Source organism: Vicugna pacos, chromosome 5 (assembly GCF_048564905.1).
Source record: "Vicugna pacos chromosome 5, VicPac4, whole genome shotgun sequence".
In the NCBI taxonomy this organism is placed as follows: domain Eukaryota; kingdom Metazoa; phylum Chordata; class Mammalia; order Artiodactyla; family Camelidae; genus Vicugna; species Vicugna pacos.
Window position 1 is genome coordinate 29,692,180 of NC_132991.1, and position 13,110 is coordinate 29,705,289.

A 13,110-nucleotide genomic window follows, 5' to 3' on the forward strand; every position below is an offset into this window, starting at 1 on the left:
CTCAATCAAAAAATGGGCAGAAGACTTAAATAGACATTTCTCCAAAGAAGACATACAGATGACCAACAGGCGCATGAAAATATGCTCAACTTCACTAATTATTAGAGACATGCAAATCAAAACTACAATGTGGTATCACCTCTCAGCAGTCAAACTAGCCATCAAGAAGTCTACAAATAATATATGCTGGAGAGGATGTGGAGAAAAGAGAACCCTCCTACACTGTTGGTGGGAATGTAATTTGGTGCAACCACTATGGAAAACATTATAGAAGTTCCTTAAAACACTAAAAATAGACTTACCATATGATCTAGCAATTCTACCCCTGAGCATATGTCCAGAGAAACATCTAATTCGAAAAGATACATGCACCCCAATATTCATAGTAGCACTTTTTACAATAGCCAAGACATGGAAGCAACCTAAATGTTCATCAACAGATGAATGGATAAAGAAGATGTGGTATATATATAGAAATACTACTCAGCCATAAAACAGAATGAAATAATGTCATATGCAGCAACATGAATGGACCTAGAGATTATCATACTAAGTAAGTCAGAAAGAGAAAGACAAATATAGAACATCACTTATATATGAATTCTAAAGTATGATACAAATGAACTTATTTAGAAAATAGAAACAGACTCACAGACAGAAAACAAACTTAAAGTTACCAATGGGGAGGGAAAATTAGTTTAGGATTAGCAGATGAAAGCTATTTTATAGAAAATATCTATAAAACAACAAAGTCTTACTTTATAGCACAGGGAACTATATTCAATATCCTGTAATAAACCATAATGGAAAAGAGTATGAGAAAGTATATATATATATATATATATATATATATATATATATATATATACACACACACACATATATGTATATGTACATGTGTGTATATATATATATATATATCTGAATCACTGTGCTGTACACCAGAAACTAACACAACATTGTAAATCAGCTGTACTTCAATTTTTAAAAATTTAGCAAATAAATAAATAAAATATCACTTTCAGGCAGTATACAACCACAATTTACACATATGGAGTACTTGTTTTTATTCTAAAATTTACCTTTTTTAGCTTTAAAGGGTGCAGCCTAATTTTAGTATTCAAAGTTTATTCAGTATTTGTACTCAGCTTTATCTTACTGAGATCCTATATTTTTAAGTTTTTATTTTTCTAAAATATATATTTTTTTTAAAAAAACTGTCTTTGTCTCCTGTCCAGTTTGGGTTCCCTTTTTTGATCCTTTCCATAATCACTCTAATCTTACCTGAAGTGAATCATTCCAAGAAGAGATGTACCAGGTAGGATTATATTTTCATTTTTGGTTTCCAGTAATTTCTTGAGGATATTGAGCATGAACAAATAGCTTTAGGAAACCAACTTCAAAGTTCTAAGATCTCTTGCTTGGGCATAATTATACATGCCTTCTAACCTAGCATGTTTGTAGCTTAGGTTACTTTTCCAAATGTTATAACTTGTTCTCACCTGAGTTGAAGTTTGTTCTTTCTAGTCAAGGGCAATTGTCAATTCAAGTACATTTCAAAGATTTATATAAAGGACAAGAAACCACATTTGTTTCAGGGACTTACTGTATTTTCCAAAAGCATATTCACATTTTTAATAAGATATTTTATAGATTTCAGATTAAGTGTAGAGACAAGATGTCCAAAAACTTTTGTTTTGTTTGCACAGAAAAGTTATATGTAATATCAAATAATACCTCTCTAATGTGCCAAGAGCTACAACTTGGTATTCATTGCATTACCTACACCTGGCTCAGCAGAGGTGCAAGCCACTGTTAGCTGAACAAATGCATCTGAACAGTCTCAGTGTCCTGAACCATTCCACACGCGGGCAGGGCCTCCGATGCCCTACTGGCAGCCCCGTGGTTATCCTCAAGCCCTGTGAGGAATCTTTCTTGGTGTCTCCCTTTTGTTTCCTCTATGAACCTGCTTGTTGCTCTCAGTGTCTTTTTCTTTAGCTAGTCTCTAAATGTCTTCCAAATTTTTTTGGTTTATTGACTACATCTAGTTTATTAGTAAGTATAGATCAGGTTGCGATATTGAGTCAGAGCTAAAGAAAGGAAAATATAGTTCCTAAATACTCCACCATAACTTTGTAGTTGACATTGTTTATAGTTATTTGACACCCATGAGGTGTTAATATTTGTTTCATAATACTCTTTCTAATTAGAGTCATTTAGCCAAATCAAAGGTTGAAATGGCTTTCCATCTGCATATACAAGATCATGAAAATAAAGTGTTTAGATATTTTTCATGAATTATCTTTAAGTTCTTAAGACACAAGGAGGGGAACACAGAAGAGGCTCTTTAAATTGTTGTTTTGATGACACAAATCATGTATAAAAGATTTCAAATCACTGAAAACAGTATGAATCTAAAGGCTTCAAAGTCATAATCCCACACACATCTGTACAAGGTCTACAGTAAGCCAAGCCTTGTGTTTCTTTCACCCTTTCTGCAATTCAAAGAAAAGTTGAAGGAAAATCCCAGGAGATGTAGAGAGCCAGTATGACTACAAGCAAATGTGGTCTGAGAAACAAGTGCAGACTAGCTGAGAGGTAGAGGCAAGGGCAGTACCAAAGAAGCAATACAGACATCCAACCAGTCCAAAGGGAAGGACCGTGGAAAGGAGACTGGCCAAGAAGTCAGGGGCAGAGAAGATGAGGAGATGCTGGCAAGCCAGTATGAGACAGGACAGAGCAAGGATGCTAGAGGCTCATTTCTGGATGGTGGCTGCAGAAAGTAAAGGTAGACACTCTGTAAGATATGAACAATATTAAAGAGTATAAAAAGAGATAGCTAATCTCAGGAAATTGACAATCTAGGTGGAAATATTGAGTTTATAGGTATGGAAAGTTAAATAACAAAATAGAACAATTTTTCAAGTGGTGTGGCAAAGGAATGTACAATTGAGTAAATACTGAATTATGAGTCAGGGAAGGCTTCAAAGTGGGGAGGAGCTTTGAGCTCAGTTTTAATGGATGAGAAGAGTATAAACAGGTTAAAGAAAGGGGGATTAACAGAATAAAAAAAGATGCGATCAGAAATATATCTAGTATATTATGGGAAAGTAAGTAAACCAAACTGAGGGGTGTATTAATCTTTTTTATTTTATTTTTTATATTTCATGATGCTTTGACACCTTGGGACCTTATCGATCCAAGGAGGGACTGCCCCTGTAAGGGATAGCAAATTCCCAGAGTTAGCAAACAACTTGCCTGCGAGCACAAGCACAACCTCGATATTCAAACCAATCCATCCCTATCCCATACCCCCTTAAGCCTCCTTTTATCAGGTTCCTGCAGGACAGGACACCATCCCCCAACCCTAAATCATCCGAGGGCCGGATACGGGGTACCAGACAACAAGAGACTACACCTGCAAAGCAGAGCCCACAGACATTATTCAAAATACCCAATCGTAAATTTGCTCTGCTCCTTACTCTGTCTTATCCATTCCTTCCCATGAAAACCACAATGAAGACTTTTGCCCACGCTTTCCCATCACTGACTGACCCTGGTGCTTCCTGAGGCCCTGCATGGCACAGCGGCTTGTCCCCTCCTCTTGGGAACTGTAAGTAACAAACCATCTTTTCAATGGCAGTCGTCTCCTGACCTGTTGGCTTCATTATACCGGAATAAATACAAAATCTTAGGTTCATTTTAAAAACAAGAGATGCAGATGCAAAGAGTTTTATTTAGATGTTGGTTTTGGAGTGCGGTCAGGAATTCTGGGGTGTGAGACCCTTCAGGGAGTCTTAGAGATCAAAATCATATGCAAGTAAAAGATTTCTCCCAGTGCACGAGCCCAATGGATTGTGATGTAAGGGAGTATGAAAAGACCATTGGTCTGGTTTCAGGTTCCTCATTGTAGCTAATCTTTGAGAAGCTACCACTGGTTGAGTATTAGTATTGTGTCACAGAAGAATATCTACAGTTATCTGTAAAGCTTCTAAAATACTTCTCCCTTAACTGTATATCTGCATGAGGCCAAATTTTGTTCATATACTTGAACCAAAGCAACATATTGAATGCAGAAACATACCAGAATACAGCTGTCTTCTATTAAATCAGATTTTAGAGATTTGCAGCAATGAAAAAGTGATATTCTTTTCACTAAATCTGTTTAATTTGTAAAATACATTTATTTTTCATAAAACTGTTATTAGTAACATGTAATGTGCTTATTATTGTTATTTTTTAATGAATCATTCAATAAATCTTTTCAACATTCCTCAGTTTTAATATCAAATGTGATAAATATAGATAGATGTAACCTACTGTTAAGAAGGAAAAGGGGTCATGAGATCAAAATTTTGAGAACTGCGGTGTAATATTGGATAACACTGGAAAAGCAATGAGGAGCCAAGCTGTGAAACAGTTTGAATTGCAGGCTAACTTGGGGATTTTTACCATGGAGGGAATGGAGTTTTGAGCAGAGAGATAATATGATGAAAGGAACTTTTTAAGAAGAGAACATATGTGCTTATGTGTGTGTGTAGGACAGTTCGAAAAAGGTACATGTCTGTTTCGTGTTTTTTGGTAGAGGGGGAGGCAGTATCGGAGGCAGAGATATCCAGCAGGAAGCTGAAGGAAAATCCTAGACACAAGGTAATCAAGTTCTTAAGGAGGCATATAAGGAGGGAATGAAAATAATAGCTAGTATTGCTAATAGGTATCGAGAGTTTACCATATGCCAGAAACTGTGCGAAATACTTGGTGCAGGTTACCTCGTTATCTCCTCACAGTCTTCTAATAGTTAACTATAAACTATATTGTAAAGAAGAGAACACTGAGGTACAAAGAGATTAATGTAAGATGGCAAGTAAGAGATGAAGCTGAGGTCTGAACCCAGGCAGTCTGACGACAGAACCTGAATAGTCAATGCAGCATAAAAGAAGTCATTTCAGGCATTGGGTGAGTGTGACAGACGTCTTCAGTGTCCTCCCTGACCCCTTACTGGGCAGCATCCCCATCCCCAGCCATTGCTATTAGTGGCCACTCCTGGCTCACAGCTGCACCCTTTAGGGGTGGGTGATTGCTCTTGGCTGACAGGAGGTGATTAGGAGGCCTGCGAGGCTGTGGGCAGTGCTCATGGCCAATCAGTCGCTGTGCAGGTGTGCAGGAAGGCTTCTGGCACATGCTCCACTCTCACATGAGTGCTTTGTGTTGGATCTCTGGCGAGACTGAGACTAGACCTTTCCTGAAAGTACGGATTTGTCTGACTTCTTCCCCTGCCCTCTCTTGCTACCATCACTCCCTTCTAGTGTCTCAGGAAATAAACCATCTTTCAATAAACCATCTGAGTAAATCTGTCTCAGCCTTTCAATAAACCATCTGAGTAAATCTGTCTCAGCCTCTGCTTCTAGGAACCTGGCTGAGACACTGAAGAAATTTGTTTGGAAACTATAATGGAAAATAAGGTGAAAAAAATGTCTAAACCTTTAAAAAATAAATAGCCTAGGTTTTTAAATTTTTATTTTTATTTATTTATTTTGGGGGGTGGTAATTAGGTTTATTTATTTAACGAAGGGACTGGGGATTGAACCGAGGACCTTGTGCATGCTAAGTATGCACTCTACCCACTGAACTATACCCTTCCCCATAAACTACCTTTTGAATTTAAAAAAATACCTTTTGGAATTCCATTCTTTCTGTGAGCCTCAGACTTTATAGCAGTCTCTGTGATGGATCTATAATGTGGTCCCTCATTAACTTGACTTTTTAAAAATATATATCTGGACAACTTGAGAAACTCATTAAAACCTGAGGCACATGCATTCCAAATCACAACTCCAATGAGAATGTTCAGTGCTTTTTTCTAATCAAGCTATTCTGGGCGCCCTGCTTTTCCCTCAGCAGAACAGGAACCTCCATGCTCTATTCATCTTTATATCCCACCAGCACCTAGCATAGTGTTTTATACTTACGAGATACACAGTAAATGTATTAAATGAAAAGGAAAAATCTCAGAGTTTATTAAATCATCTTACTGGCATCTTTATGCTGAAGGATATCCTTCTGAGAACCTAATGTATTTGTTCTCTCACATGCGTGAAACTCACCTAGGGGCACTTGACAAAAATGCCATTTGAAGGGTCTCATCTCTCCTACACTCTCTACTTGTGATTTTGATTCTCTATGGCTAAAATAAAGTTAGGAATTTGCATTTTTAGCAATGCCACATTATTGGATCACATTTGGAAAAACACTGCTTTAAAATACTTCAACATGACATGAAGCTACCTATTAAAAAAACAGGAAGATTTGAGATCTAAAGGGCATGAACTTCTCTTACAATCATGAAACTTATCTCTTACCCATAACTATCATTACAAGATGTACAGGCCAGTTTGAAGATCTTAGAACATTTTCAGACTTGCCAAGTTTTACTGAGATGATTTCGTTAGTAAACATGGGAACAATGAAAAAATGTATCTGATGAGTTTGGTATTTAAATGTATGTCCAACGTATGTTAGATGCCTTCTAACGTGCTATTAGTACTCCTGGGTCCTAGGTTGTCCCACCACACATTAACCACAGTGCTTTGTACAGCCTTCAGGCAATTTGCCCTTCCATCCTTCAAAACAAACAAACAAAAAATAAATGAATACTTTTGAAGCATCTCTGAGGTAAGCGACCTCTGCCACCTAGAAAGGGCTATTCAAGTGATGTCTCCTCTGGGAAATTGTACTGCAAAATGATAAATCTGTCAGTGACAGTGATGACCATGAAAAAGTCAGAGTTTTTGGGCTGTCTCAGAGGAGTTCATTGTCCATACTGAAAGTCAGTGATTTACAATAAACCATGCTGGGAGGGACAGCTGAAAGGATTATGACAGAATCATCCTCAGTTTATTCACAGTCATTCTTGCCTTTAGGAGAGACTCTAAAAAGACTGTGAGTAGGTTGGCTAGCCATGGCATTGCTACAATGGCTGGCAAAAACGCTTTTACCCTCTTATCAATGAACACGTCATGGTGTGCCAGGGCATATTTCAGTTCTGTCAATTATCAATAAATTTTGTGTCTATTTAGCTAACATTTCTTCTTAAAACATGATATCATAACTTAAGGTATGGAAAAATTCCTCTCCCAGCACAGAATAGTAAACTGCTAAGGGACTGAAACCCCAACCAAATAACAAAATACAAAAATGAACTGCCTGAGAGGCAGTAAATTCTGGAGAGAAATTAAAATTTGGAAAACGTGACCAGCATGGGGTGAATTTGCTGCTTTTTTATAGCTTGGCTTCAGGGGTAGACTGCAGATGAAGCATATGAGCAGCTGGAACTCTCATAGAAAGTCAGTTATCCTTCTGTCCTGAGCAGCCAGGGGACAGAGCCTGGGGTTAACAGGGCTTCCAGAAAGTGAGACAAAACCCAGGAAAGAGAGAGCCTAAGAAAGGGAACCCCAAATACCTAAGTATAAACTCTGCCCAAGGCTGACCTCTGAACAGCACATACATATATGGCCAACTGCAAGCAGTTCCCCAAAAATTAAAGATCTGAAGTGAAATTTGAGCTTCCATCCACTACAGACAAGAAAGTAATAGGTTAGACTTAAACTGCAAACTCTTCCTTTCAGTTTAAGTCTAACCTATTAGTATTCTGCTAAAACAAGACCTCAGTACTCTTTGGAGAATTATGAAAGAATCCAGAGTCCAGAATCCTACAAAATAATAACATTGACAATATCTAGGATAGAATCCAAATTTTCTTGACATTCCAAGAATTAAAGAAATGTAAAAGATAATCAGCAGAGGATAATGCCAGATGATTTAGATGTTGGAACATCAAAGATGTTAGAAATACCAGTAGTTGAAGCAGCTATTGTAACTCTGCTCCATGAGGTAAAGGGAAATATCATTGGAATGAAATGATTGGAAATCTCACAGAGAAATAGAAACTATAAAAATAAAGTGGAAATTCTAGAACTGAAGAATTCAGTATGTGAAGTAAAAATTTCACTGGATCAACTTAATAGCAAAGTGGAGATGACAGAGAGGAAACAGTTAGAGAACTTGGAGATAGATCAATGGAAATTATTCAGTCTGAAGAGCAGAGAGAAAAAGGGGTGAAAAATAAAAAGAACAAAATGACAGAGTTCTGTGGAATAATACCTAGCAGTCTAACATACGTATAATTCATAAATAAAAGTTGAAAAAATTAAAGGGAGAAATAGATGATTCCACAGTTGTAGTTGGAGATTTTATCACAATTATAGTTAGAGAGATCTCTAGAAACTGAGAAAACAACTGGGAAAAAAATCAACAAAGACAAACTGATTATGAACATTGTTAACCACTTTGACCTGATTGATAGTGTTGGATACTTATATTTGAAAAGAAGAAAAGTCTGAAATCAATGACCTAAGTTTTACCTAAGAAGCTAAGGGAAAAAGAGCAAATTAAGCAGAAGGAAAGGAAAACTTAAAAGACAATGTGAGAAAGAAAATTTACAGTTTAATATCATTCATGAACTGAAATATAAAAACCCTAAGCAAACTATTAAATCAAATCCAGCTTTAAAAAAAATGCATCCTCACAAATTTGGGTTTTAACTTCAGAAATACAAAGTTTAATTGCCCACTTTAATAATTTAAAGAAGAAAAACCATATGATTATCTTCATAAATGCAGAAAATGCATTTGATAAAACATCATTTTTTGTGATAAAAATAGTAAAAAAGTAGAAATAAAACTTTCTAAATTTGACAAATTTTTATTTGTAAAACAATGAAAGCTTACTCTTGATATCAGGCAAATGGCATGGATAGCCACAATAACTATGTCTATTCAGTAGTGTACTGGATATCCTAGGCAACACAGAAAGGCATAAAGAAAAAGAATAGAAATGAAAAGGAAGAAACAAAAAGTTCATTATTTTGCAGGTAATATGATTGTCCCAAAGTATTAAACCCATAGTAACCTATGGATTAATTATTAGAATTAATTTAAAAAATTTAGCATGTTGCTAGATACATCAATAACAATACATGGCATTTCTATAAACCATCATTTTAAAAATGAAAATTTTAAGATAATATTTATAACAGCATGACAAATATTAAATACCTAGCAATAAATATTAAAGTTATAAAATCTGTAAGATAAGTTTATAAAATTTTTTTAAAGACATTTTTTAAAAACCTAAACTGTTAGATATTCATTGAGTACAGACCCAATATTGTAATGATGCCATGTCTATGAAAACTACTCTGTAGGTTTAATGAAATTCCCATCAATATCTCAAGGTACTTTAGTTTTTGAGCAAACTAATCTAAAATTTAAATGAAAGAGCAAAGATCAGTAATAGCCAAGATCCTCTTGAAGAAGATGAATGAAGTGGAACAATTTGACCTTCCAGTTATAAAATTAATTTATAAAGTTACAATATTTTAAATGGTGTGGTATATACCCAGTAATAGGCAAAAAGACCAGTGGGCAGAACTGAGTGTCCAAATATGGATATTTGATACTTGACTGAGATGATCAAATCTCGCAATTGAAGAAAACATTGGCCTTGCAATAAATGGTGCTGGGACATTTGAATAACTATAGAGGGAGAGGGAGTGAAATTATACCCCCTGTCTCCCACTATACACACAAAAAGGACAGATTACAGACCTCATGGAAAAGCAATGCAATCAAACTTTTAGAAGACAGTATTGGATAATAGTATCTTTATAGTTTCATAGTGAGGAAAGATTTCTTAAAATGGAAGTATAGAAAATAATGAACCAACTATGTTCAAATTTAGAAATTTTGTTCCTCAAAAGATACGACTAGCAGAGTGAAAGACAAACCATAAACTGGGAGAAGATAATTACAACACATATAACCAACAAAAGGTTAGTCCAAAATGTTTAAAGAATTCCTGTGACTAAGAAAAACACAAATGCTCCAACAGAAAGATGGCCAAAACAAATACCCAGAAATTTCAACAAGATGGATAAAAAATGGCTCATAAGCATAGGAAAAGATGTTCAAACTTTTTTGGTACTCACAAACATTCAAAATAAAACCAGAGTGTGAAACCATTTCACACACCAGATTGGAAAACAACAGGTCACTAACCTAATTTATTTTCTCCCTGTATCCATTCCTTGTGATTCAACTTATTTGATTTTCATGAAAAATTCAACATTGTCTTCAATTCCCTACCTAATGAGTAAGTGAAAAGAAACTCACTTCACATCATGCTACTTTCCCTTTTATAAAACCTTGTTCTTGATGGCTAAGTGGAAGATGTTGGCAATGTACCACGATCACTTTTTTCTTTCTACTTTAGCCATATCACTGTGCTATCTTTATTTCTAGGCTGACAGAATTTTCTTATTTAATCATTTAACAGCTATATCAAAATAAACATTTAATAGCTAGATTTATTGCTTAGTTGTGATTCTTTTATTATGTTGAGTGATGGGCTAATAAATTTCTTAAGTAGAACTTAGATGCCGAGTTTTTACCTGAAATGTATTTCCCATCTAAGTCTGAAGTTACATATATTTTTTTCCTATAGGAGGAGACTGCCCTTTTTAAAATTCAAAGATTTCTGGACAACTTCAGGTCACTGGCCTCTTTGTTGATTTATTTATCGGAAGTTCTCCTCCCAAACAGAGAGCATGAGGTCTAAAATGGATGTGGGGTAAAGGAGGCACAGGAAATAGGAGGGAAAAGGGGTCAGAAAGTAAGTGTGGGAACTACTGCAGATCATGAAGCTAACAATTTGCTACTGTCAAATTCTACTTTTAGGTGCCACTTTGTCTCTCCTAACAATTGCCATAAAAATATTCCAGATGAAATCAGTTAAAAGACATTTAAATGGTAACTTTACTTGGGAAAATAGAGGTGCGTTGCCAGGATTTAGGGATTTCCAGGCATTATTGTTTTGCAAAATTTTGGATAATATTTTATGTTTAATCATGTAGCACACCAGTGTTCTCAATGAAAACAATTCCTGGTCTTCATTAGCCGAAAATTATCCAAATTCTATTCTATGGAGAAACCTCTTCCTGATATAAAGTACTCAATATGAGACAGTAAACACTTATGAATACTGGATAATGATTGTAATGACATGTGCACATGATGATACACTAAGACCTTAAAAAAAAACCTTCAGGTTCAGGTCCCTCAAAAGAGACTGGTCCCTGCTAAATCACGGAGTATGGATTATAGACTCCAAGTTCCTGCACAGCCTGGTGTTCTGATTCCTAAAGAAAGTTACTTTCTTCAAGTATACTTATACTCCCCAGGTGATAGGTGAATTGATTTTCATTTTACAAGTTTACTTAAAAATAACAAACCTGCATCACACAGCTGGATGTGAAAAAATCAGACCAGGATCTTACATTATAAAAAGTACTCCTGAAGTTCCATATTTATTTTATAATATAAACCAATGAATTGAAGTTAAACCATCTGTCATTTTCAAAGAAGCATTCAAGTCTATTTTTACATTGCATTCAAAACAAAAAATACAAGGCTTATGATTGCAGTTGACTTTTTTATATTGATCTTGTATGTCACAACCTTGCTAAACTTATTATATCAGATGTAGATTTTTTAGTGGATTATTTAGGACTTAAAATATCTTGTTATCTGTAAATAGAATTTGTTTTACTTCTTTTCTAATCTTCCCTGACTAGAACTTTTAGTACAGTGTTAAATACAAGTAGCAAAGATTAATACCCTTGTCTTGTTGCTGATCATATGGGGAAAGCATCTAGTCTTTCACCATTAAATATGTCATTGCTGTGGGGTTTTTTTTATAGATGCTCTTTGTGAGGTTAAGGAAGTACTCTTCTAATCCTAGTTTGTTGGGTGTTTTTTTTATCTAAAGCTGTTTTGGATTTTGTCAGATGCTTTTCCTGTGTTTATTGAAGTGATCATATTTCTTCCTTTATTCTATTCCTATGATGTATTACATTGATTAATTTTCATATGTTTAACCAATTTTGCATTCCTGGGATAAATCCTAATTGGTCATGGTATACAATCTTTTTTATATGCTGCTGGATTCAGTTTTATACTATTTCACTGAGGAGAATCTTTACTCAGTATTCGTAAGGTATGTTGGCAAATATTTCTATACATTATAGGTATATGTATATGCACATGCAATTATATATAATATTTGTATGTCATTATTATATATAATTATATAATATTTAAAAGCAATGATATGGTTTTTTTAATTGAAGTAAGTTGATTTACAGTATTGCATTAGTTTCAGTTTTTTGTGGGGTTTTTTGCATATTATATTCCATTATAGGTTATTACAAGACATTGGATATAATTCCTATGCTATACAATAAATCCTTATTGTTTACCTATTTTATGTAGTTTGTATCTGTTAATCTCATACTCCTAATTTGTCCTTCCCTTCTCCCTTTCCCCTTTGGTAACTGTAAGTTTGTTTTCGATGTCTGTGAGTCTGTTTCTGTTTTGTGTATAGATTCATTTGGATTATTTGTTAGATTCCACATATAAGTGATATAGTATTTGTCTTTCTCTGATTTATTTCACTAAGAGTAATATTCTCCACATTCATCCATGTTGTTTCAAATGGCACTATTTCAGTCTTTTTATGGCTGAATAATATTCCATAGTGTACATATATCACATCTTCTTAAGCCAGTCATCTGCTGATGATCACTTCAGTTGTTTCCATGTACATAGTGCTGCTGTGAACATTGGGGTGCGTGTATCTTTTTGAATTAGAGTTTACATTTTTTCTGGATATATACCCAGAAGTAGGATTGCTGGATCATATGATAGCTCTATTTTTTTTTTTTAACAAATCTCCATTCTGTTTTCCATAGTGGCTGCACCAATTTACATTCTCACTATAGTGTAAGAGAGTTGCTTTTTCACCACACCCTCTCCAGCATTTGTAATTTATAGGCTTTTTGATGATAGCCATTCTGACTGGTGTGAGGTGATACCTCATTATGGTTTTAATTCGTATTTCTCTAGTAATTAACAGTGTTGAGCACCTTTTTGTATGCCTGTTGACCACCTGTATGTCTTCTTTGGGAAAATGTCCATTTAGTTCTTCTGCCCATTT

General features: G+C 35.0%; 1 protein-coding gene across 1 annotated transcript in view; it reads left to right on the forward strand.

The window, feature by feature from the left end:
• FMNL2 (formin like 2) overlaps positions 1-13,110 on the forward strand; it is a 366,592-nt gene that overhangs the window by 5,272 nt on the left and 348,210 nt on the right. Inside the window, exon 3 of the mRNA XM_072960970.1 lies at positions 3,523-3,613. The gene's annotated coding sequence lies outside the window, so the exon portion shown is untranslated. The remainder of the gene's footprint in view (positions 1-3,522; positions 3,614-13,110) is intronic.